Here is a 9,552-nt window from a genome sequence, read left to right on the forward strand (position 1 = left end):
TATGAATATTAATCAAAGTGAAAATTTGCAATATAATCATGTTCTCACACAAAAATAAAGAAATTTGATGGAAAGGGAAGGCAGTGAATATATAAATAAATGTATAAATGCTCAAGATGAGAAGCATCGTCGTCGTCAACCCAAAACAAACATGCAAAGATAAAATACGCAGAGCATCCTAGACAGCATTTGTCATTCTCGTAAAAAGGCTAGATCACGTGGTAAGATTTATTATCTCTGTATCTAGGTCAAATATAGTGCCTTCGCGAAATACTTGAGTTAATTGTTTATCTGAATACCAGAGAAAAAAGATTTTTCGGTCTCAGAAACAGTTCAATGAACCCTCTGATATATTCAAACTTAATCTGAATTTAATTTGTTTCAATATTATAATATATTTTCGATTATTTGAATTTATTATTAAAAATGTTTTGAAGACATTTGTCAATATTTCTATAATTTAATTGAAAATCGATGTAACCAGAAATTTAATAGTAGCATTTAAACATGCAATGAAATCAACTTTTAATGTCACTCACCCACACCGTTGCACGAAGAAACTGCCAAAACTTTTTCTATTTTAGCATGGAAGCAGCTTCAAAGTCATGTCATTGGTAGCTCTGAATGAATCTAAAAAAAATTCAAAAATTCGCAATTTATTTTGAAAATCGATGTAACCAGAAATTTAATACCAGCATTGAAAACATGCAATGAAATCAATTCCTTCTGTACAAACAATTTCCTGCATTGTAATAATTTTTCATTTTCATTTACGTAACACGTCTCGCGTTATTTCGAACTAAAATTTGAAATCTGATTGTTGCGAATTCCTTAAAATAGAAGTTCCGTCTGAAATATTATAAGATATAATCAAAGGTCTACCAAATTACAAAGCCCTTAATGCTCTGTCCGTGATTTATGATGCACGTGGGTGTGTACAAAGGAACGAGCACGTGCAAATTTGATGCTTGTGCTTAACGGTAACGACACGCCACGCGACGCGACCGATCTGGTCTTTTGGAACCATGACAGCTCATGGTTGTGTCTGTTTGACAAGCGGTCAAGCCACTTTGTCACGTGTGCGACGTGTTCACGTTAAATAATGCCGACCCGGGGTTACGCGCCCGATCTCATTGATATTCCATTTATAAGGACCGCGAGCAAATACCATCAATACTTGCGAGTAGGCGCCGTGCAGCAATGATCACTATGTACTTTCTATTCCTTTGTAATTTCAATCCATTGCTTTGTTATATCCTATTTTTGTATCTTTCTCGCGGTATTTCTATTCCATATGTACATATATTGATGTATACTAATTTCGAACAAATTACAGGAACTATGCACGTTATGAAATATCAAACAATTTTGAGAATGTATGTTGCTTTCAACAAAGTGGAATAATAGTATAATAATAGATTGCGAAGTAATGAATTAAAATAATTAAATGTTGTGTTAAAATGTATTTTTTACTATAAGAAAAAACAATGAACGTATTGAACAAGATTGAGTGTAATATATTTCACGATTAATAAATATTTCTTTGCAAAAGCAGTATCGTGAATACTGTTCGATAATATGGATGTTTTTCTTTCTGGAGATATCTCGGTCAAAGTTTTTAAACTCTGAAGAGATACTCCACGAAGCGAATATGACACTCACCAAATTTATGTCCGTGAACTCTGGTGAACTCCTGAACTCGTTGTCTTATCTTTTCTTTACGGACAATAACAGAGGAATGTCATCCATCCATTGTGCATATCATTGCTCACCAGTTATGTCTTGAGCTTACGGGACTTTAGGACACACTTTTCTCCCTTTTTGCATTGCAAATTACCCAATCTGCAATTTAAACGCCCTCGCAATTGAATTAAAATCCAGGTACAAAATGGTAAGGTGCTGTTTCCGTTATAAGCTGAATTTCGTTTGCTTTATAATAAAAACGACTTTTGTTAATGTTAACGATATTATCGTAACATAAATTTACATATTTATGTTAGTTTTATCAAAAATATCATGCGTGTGTAAATGTCAAGAAGGAAAAAAATATTACCACTTTCTTTTAGCAGAGCGTGGTTTCGATCCACGGACCTCTGGGTTATGGGCCCAGCACGCTTCCACTGCGCCACTCTGCTCTGAAACATAGAGGTTTCTAAAAATAATTAAGTGATTCAAATATGAAAAATATAAATTTTTAAAAAATAAATACTATAATAAAAACATATATATAATTATTCATATGATCGTGTTGTTCTTTAATATACTCGAAAGTCAAAAATCAAGTTTTTTAAGCTAGAATTTAATAAAACAATCATATCGTATGAATCAATATTTATTTTGTAAATAATATATTTTCTATAAGTTTATATTTTTTCTCAAGAGCAGAGACTCAAAATATATCATCGTTATAAAAATCGTATGTTCAAATATTTGTTCAGACTTTTTATTTGCAATATTTGCGTATCACGAGATTCAGATGATTTATTTGTTTTATAAGAAACAATTAAGATCTAAGAAAGAATGTTTGCGTGATTGGAAACAACTTTGTTAAGATGCTATCTGTGTATACCTTAAAGCAAGTAATCTAAGCGGTGCAACGTAGATCAACCACCTGGGTCGAAGTATGGAGATGCAAATAAGTATCAGTCGATCCAGGTGCGCTCTCCTTTTAAGATCAGTAATCTTAAACTAGCCTCCACCAATACAGTATCAACCGAGCCACGTGCTTCAACTCGAGTCGTGGATTTACCTCATTACTAGTCTACACTATTTTCTGAAGACAAAATAGATTCGACATTATTGTTTGGATCTTCGTGTCTTCCGTGTATAACTTCGTACAGGATGCGCGCGCAGTAATTCTAGTTGGTAAAGATTACAGCGCCACCGGAACGGTGAAATAGGCAATTATATGAACTGCGATTCTCGAACATCGCAATCGATATTTCTCGCGAACAGTTCACAGTATTGCGTCATGACCATGTAACGTAGAAACGTACTTTTTGACTGGAAACCCAACAAAAAGACACATTACCCAGAAATTGTCAGGTAAAAACTACAATGGCTCTTATAGTAATAAATATAACACGATTTAAAACAACGTATGCGTTATTAATAAGAGTTAGGTATACATATTTAATCTAACCATCAATGTTCATTAGAAATAAACAAGCGTAATATTCTTATAAAAGACTTCATAGAAAATATAAATTTGCATAAACAGTGAGATACTACATATAGACATTTATATATAAATGTGTGTAATTAAATATTCTCGTTAAATATTCTGCTTTTCCATAAATCAGTCGAATCCTATTCGTGCACAGTTCCCCCCACCCTACCAATTCATTAGCGACGCGAACCTGTTGCGCAGGAGATAGTTTTGAATAGAAAATCATGGCGTCTAGATGTATCATCACGCGTCACGTTTATTAATTAATTAATTAGTTGCGTAAAAATTGTCGGAATAAACTAATAATAATTCATATTTTATTCAAGATTCTTCACTCCTTCCATTTCTTCCTGTTCTCTGGAAAGGATTTAATACTGCTTCAAAAGCTAAGAATGTAAGTAACCTCTATCTTATTCTTTGCATTTTGTGTTCATTATTATTAATTAGAAAATAGGATCTGTTTGAAAATTTGACAAGTTTTAATTTTCCATTCTTGAATTGAATTGAATGTTGTCTGTATTAAAATTTCATATTTAGAAAAGAGATTCTTTCATTATTTCAAACTTCCAAAAGAATTGACACTATCTTCAAAAATTATAATATTGTACGTTTCGTTTTAGCTTTGAGTTTCTACATGGACTGGCGAAATTCACAGTAACCTCCCTTGGGCTACAAATACATTGATAAAACATCATCGCATCTAATGGTGAGTCGTATGTATTTTTAATATTAACGCAATACTTGAATTCTTTGTTGATCTCTATTTAACAAAAATGTGACCAGAGGCTATAATGTCTTTCGACATTCCATTCTTGCAAACGGCAGTACTCTCAATATCCTTGCATATAACAAGAAAGAAAACATTGTCCAATTTCTCTGGCTTTCCATGAGTCTCCCGGTACAAGCTTATACATTGAGATAACTGTAGGTTTGGGTTAGGTCTCGCGAGCAGTGGCAGGCTTTCTATCGGTCGCGATAGGATCACGTTTTAATTTAATGTAACCCTGTCCGACCATAGCCTGTTATAACCGCGTGTCCGTGTGCACGGCTGCATCTCGCATGGACACGTTTCAATTCCGCGATCGTTTTAAGCCTCTATAAAGCGTTGGACAAGTACATAAAGCGTAACAAAGTAAGACGCGCGTGCGTGGCGAGCCGGTGACTCCCCCGATGCAGTTCCTGGTGACGTCTGACTAAGCGTTCTATTTCGACGCACCCTCGGAGGCCGTGTGAGTAATCCCCGGACCACATATATCCGCGCAGGTGGAACTCGTTCGAGGATTCTGCGAGTTTTGGATAGATGGCCGAAAAGTCATGTTCATGCGTGGCCCACCCTATAATTATCGTCCCGATATTATTAACCACTTTCTGCCGTTCCCATTTTGGCGTTACCACACGTTTGGCTACTAACTGGTTAACGCTACGCGATAAGGAACTGGGCAAAAGTTTATGTCAGGAATTGATGTTAACGTCTGTGAGGATTTGAGATATTATTTATAACGCTTTATTATTCATAGTCATCGCAATTGCAGTTGATTTACTGGCGAGATCGTCGTATTGATAATGTACACGGAGATTTGAGACGATGAAACCTGTAGTAAATAGGCTAGGAATTTAGATGATTCTGTCAAAGTTTGATTGTTCCACTTGTCTCTCGAGAGCGTTCCACGCTCAATGAGTTGTCTCGATGCAAATTCGGCAATGTGACAGTCGAATAATTTATCAATACTACGATAGATATCTAAATAATAAAATTAAATTAAAAGAACAAGTTAAATAGATACATAGAATATTTGGAGGAAAATTTTTCATAGCTTTCTTACTTTTGTAAAAGAATGACAAACTGTGAATTATAAAAAGTTCAGTTGTTGTACACTTGTTTCGATCACTTGTGCAATTATACAACGATTATTCACCAAGATTTTCCTGACTGAAAGCATCAGGCGTTAATCATTAATCATTCCGTAGAAACAGAGATTTGTATAGCAAGGTATAACCGGATCCGCAAGTCTTTCAGATTTTGTGTAATTAATTTATCATTTCGTAAATCATGTAGGCGGTGATTTTTCGTGGCAGGTCGTTAATATTCGCGAAGTGTTACGATCGAAGACGTACAAGCGTCTACACCGGAACTAAAGTCCAGTTTCCAACTGGAACAGAGGAAAACGTTAATAATGTTATTTTCCCTCTCACGGAATAAATGACAAGATGTTAACGTTCGTGATTTATTTTATTCTAGATTCAATGCATTTGCTTGCAATGTAATTTCTACTTTACCTTAACCTAAATTTCTTTGCAAGAGATCTTCAAATTGTTCTTCCTTCATCTGTTCGTTTCGTTATCAAATTAAATATAAAGATAAAAAGTTTGTACAATCGAATAGATATATATCAAAAGTTTAATTTTTCGTAAAAGTTAGTTACTCAAACTTTACTCTTTTGAAACTTTATTCTTTTTTCCCACAATGTGCACAATTCAACTATTAAAATTTAATTGTACAACGACATTCTGCTAATGTTAGATAATATAAAGATAAAAAGTTTGTACAGTCAAATATATATCAAAAGTTTAATTTTTCGCAAAAGTTAGTTACTCAAACTTTACTCTTATTAAACTTTATTCTTTTTTCCCACAATGTGCACAATTCAACTATTAAAATTTAATTGCACAACGACATTCTGCTAATGTTTAATAAACATCTCTCAATAACGATATCTGCGATCTTGCGGTGCAGAGCGTTTAATCAGGATTGCGACTTTATCCAAACAAGCGTATCTATGCCTGTTCCATTCCAGTTCATCTTCGTAATGCAATGCAAGCACAATGCTCGATTACTCAAACGCACACTCCGCGCGACCTTGCTCGCCATTATGCGCGCGTACGAACATTTGTATTATCCCGAAAAAAAAATCGGTCCCTTGACTTGGTCGGGTGTTATCTCGCTCCGCGGAGCATTAAATCAAAGTGCATACTCTTGTATGGGTGCAACGCGTGGAATACGAGGCTGCAGTTGGGTGTGATTCGACGGTGCACTTAACAAGTCGCCCACGTGGCTCGCATCGATCCTGGCCACTCCGAGTTCGCATACGCGCCGATGCGCTTCTCTCTGTACGCTTACTCGCGCGCGTTTACATTCGTGTGCATTGCGCGAGCACGCGAAATGGAGTGCATTAGAAGAGCGGCACACACCGCGTCTCACGTCACTCCTTTAATGCAAATTCGAACGGTGGCCGTAACAGAAAAAGGAATCCACGCGCGATACCAAACGCGGACGAACGTCGATGCACGTAAATGGTCACCGCGGAAAATTCTGAAACGCACTCTGCTGTTCGCTGCACACTGAAGGATGTGGCAGTAACCTCGTAAAAGGGATTCCCCCTCACGTGCACGCGGACCTTGTACGACGGAGAAAGTTCCTTGAAACGAATTAACATTCCGTTTCCACCAGTTTTTGCTCGATTATACTTTTAGGTGGAGGGAAAATAGTTCTCCGGTTCAATTGTCTCTCCCATGGAACTCCTGGGATTCGTTAGACGAGCGGGATATCATTGCATACGTAAGATATATAATTACGATAGCATTTCCAATCAGCCGCTTATTAATCGTACAGGCTAGGATCGTACAATATTGTACGTGTGCAATTCAGGCAGAGTTCCCGACGTTACGGCATCGTAATGGACGCGATTGCATAACGTATTACGATATTGCTTCTTACATTTTGGTGTTACGCGTGTGCATACACTCACGCGTACGAAACTTATTTGCAATTTGCACATTTACGTGCACGGGGATACGGATTAAATCGATTTCATTTAGACCTTCCTGTAGAAGGTTATTACAGCGCAGCGCGTAACGTATTATTTTTCATCGACCCACTTTGTCGTACTTTATGTTGGTAAAGAAAGAAAATGAACGAAGGTAATGCCCAAGGGCACTTTCCAATTTTTTCGCACGTCATACTGGTATACTCTTCGTTAATTTCTCAAATATGTGTGAGTGTTAACGATCCAAGCTGGTTACGCCGTGCTTTCGGTTTTTTAAATCGCGTTACTTCGAAAAGGTGCAAGAAATAGCGGCTCGATTAAAACGGTAGGTGGAACGGTCAACCTGTCAAGCGTGTACGTTTTTCCTTGCTTTTCGTAGAAATTTCTCGGCGCGAGGAACTGTTTGCATGGCGAGAATTCGTGCTAGAGTATCAATTAATGAAACTAAAGTGCTAAAAATTTCGAGATTCGAATAATACATACCGGAGAAAAGTTAATTTTGTAGTCTTCCCTTCGTCTTGTTGAATTTTACAAATTTCATGGAATCAAAAAAATATTAAAAGCGTTTATAACGAAGATCGCGTCACAAGTTCTCCAATAAAAGTACTTCTTAACAACTTAACACGGTACAGTGTCGATAAAAGTTCGAGATTGAACGATGGTATCGCAAAAATTGGAACACTCGATCGACGCGACTGTTCACGCAATTTATTATCCAACGTTCCTGGAAGCGTGACGAATTGTTACATCACGAGACACTCGCCGAAAGGGGGTAACTGTCGGAAGGGGGGAGGGGGCCGGTAAGAAACTGCGAATATGCAAATTTCGTGACACTTAACGAGATGGGGAATGTGTTGGCCGGATCGCTTTCATCGACAATGCGACAGGAATCGAGAATAAGCGAAGCCTCGTCGTATTATGAGATCACTTTCGTTAGACTTTCTTCACGGTCGAGACAATTTTTTGCCAGACGTACAATATACGGGGTACGCGTATTCAACTCGGTCTAAGTGCGCGGCGATATCCTTTTCCCGATAGAAAGTCTGAATTGAGAATCACGACGGAGGATGAATTACGATGCTGCGTGCGTAAAACTCGTCGGCCGAGCGACGAAGATCGAGGGGACGATTGCCATTTATCGAGCTGCCGGTTCGTTAGTCCTTTTTTCCGAGATCAAAATGCACGAGAGGAGACGCGCGGTTCGTTTAGAATGACAAATGAATTCGGTATCGAGCGATGCGCAAATGCGTGGCACGGCTCTCGAGCGAGCGAGCGCGGCGAACGACATGATTTTAAACGCGCCGCCGTTTTCTTGCTTCCTTTAACGCCGGCCAGATTGGGAAACGGGAAATTAAATCGCGCCTTCGAGAATTATAAAGGACCGTTCGATTACTGTCCTCGTCGCTGTTGTGCCGGCTTCTTTTTTTTTTTTACAACGATTGCGAAATTACACCTTTCTTTCGGGGTAACGGTCCCACAACCGGGCCCATGTACGCTGCTTCCATTACGCTTAATGAGTATCTAGCCATAAACAGTGACTTAACGCAAACGTGATCGCGCTCACGTTCTTAATAACAGGAATCTTATTGACGAAGGAGGCACGATTCAGTAAAATGATCTTCTTGCGGTTCCTGTCCGGCAGGATAATAAAAACGCGTGCACGCGTGTTGAAAGGATAAAGACGTTGAATTAGAGCGACGATCTGTGGTGGAATCATAGGACTCGAGGAAAGATCGAGAAAGTGAACGAATTTAGCCGGGAGACAACAAAAGTTTCGTTCAAAAATTTCTCCTCGTGGAATCCAGCGGGGAAAGTATAAAATATAGTTATATGTAGAACAGTATACTCGCTAGAAAAGCAATGGGCTCGAACTCGAGCACAGTTGCGTTCCGATGACGCATATTTTTCCTTCATAGAAAAATGTTTGAGACTATCTCGCGTCGACTTCGAAATCGTTAATAATTATATCGCCCCGCGGCGAGTTATAAAAACCGCTAGACACCTGTAACAGGATCGTGTCTAAATTCGCGAAAGTCGTACTGCAACGAACCTTATTCCTATTCGTACGGTGATTCCTGGAAGTTCATACATGAAAGGTAGCTGATTGCTTCTCGTGACAACTCGTAGGCAACTTTAATTTATCTGTCCGAAACCATCAATCGAATGGAATAAAAAAAGGCAGCTCTGCTTCTCGGTAATTTGAGTAAACCGATTTGTAGTTGAAAAACTATTGCACTTTCCTATATGAAAACCCATATCTTTTCTTGTCTTTGATAAATATGGTTGAGATATATCTTTCTTGTCGCTGCAAAGCCTCCAATTTTCGGAAATCCAAGGTACGATAACGATGTAAAGGTCCCGTGCAAGATGGCCATGATCTTTTTGCCAGGTCAGAACGTAAAGACGCCATTCTACGTGGCGTGGTTACATTCCCCTTGCAATTAAAGCAATTAGTGTGACGGTGGGCAAAAAACGGCTGAAAAATCCTAGTAGGTACACGACGCTCAACATTCTCGTTTCTTTCGGTCGTCCCTCGGCCGCTATATCCTCCGAGAAGCTCTTCTCTCCCTCGGTGATGCTCGGCCAGAGCAAAGAGAGGAACACGCTGGTGTCCTTTAT

The 9,552-nt window shown here is 38.3% G+C and overlaps 1 long non-coding RNA gene and 1 other non-coding gene across 2 annotated transcripts; both read right to left on the reverse strand.

Annotated features, from left to right (window-relative positions):
* Positions 1-487: 487 nt before the first annotated feature.
* Positions 488-2,830, reverse strand: LOC122526852. The gene is made up of 4 exons (XR_006306228.1): positions 2,570-2,830; positions 2,054-2,135; positions 1,663-1,842; positions 488-630 (listed from the first exon to the last, which is right to left on the reverse strand). It is a non-coding gene; the product is annotated as an uncharacterized LOC122526852 (long non-coding RNA).
* Positions 2,064-2,135, reverse strand: Trnam-cau. The gene has a single exon. It is a non-coding gene; the product is annotated as a tRNA-Met (tRNA).
* Positions 2,831-9,552: the final 6,722 nt, after the last annotated feature.

This window comes from Frieseomelitta varia, unplaced genomic scaffold (genome assembly GCF_011392965.1).
Source record: "Frieseomelitta varia isolate USP_RPSP 00005682 unplaced genomic scaffold, Fvar_1.2 scaffold_198, whole genome shotgun sequence".
Taxonomy (NCBI): domain Eukaryota; kingdom Metazoa; phylum Arthropoda; class Insecta; order Hymenoptera; family Apidae; genus Frieseomelitta; species Frieseomelitta varia.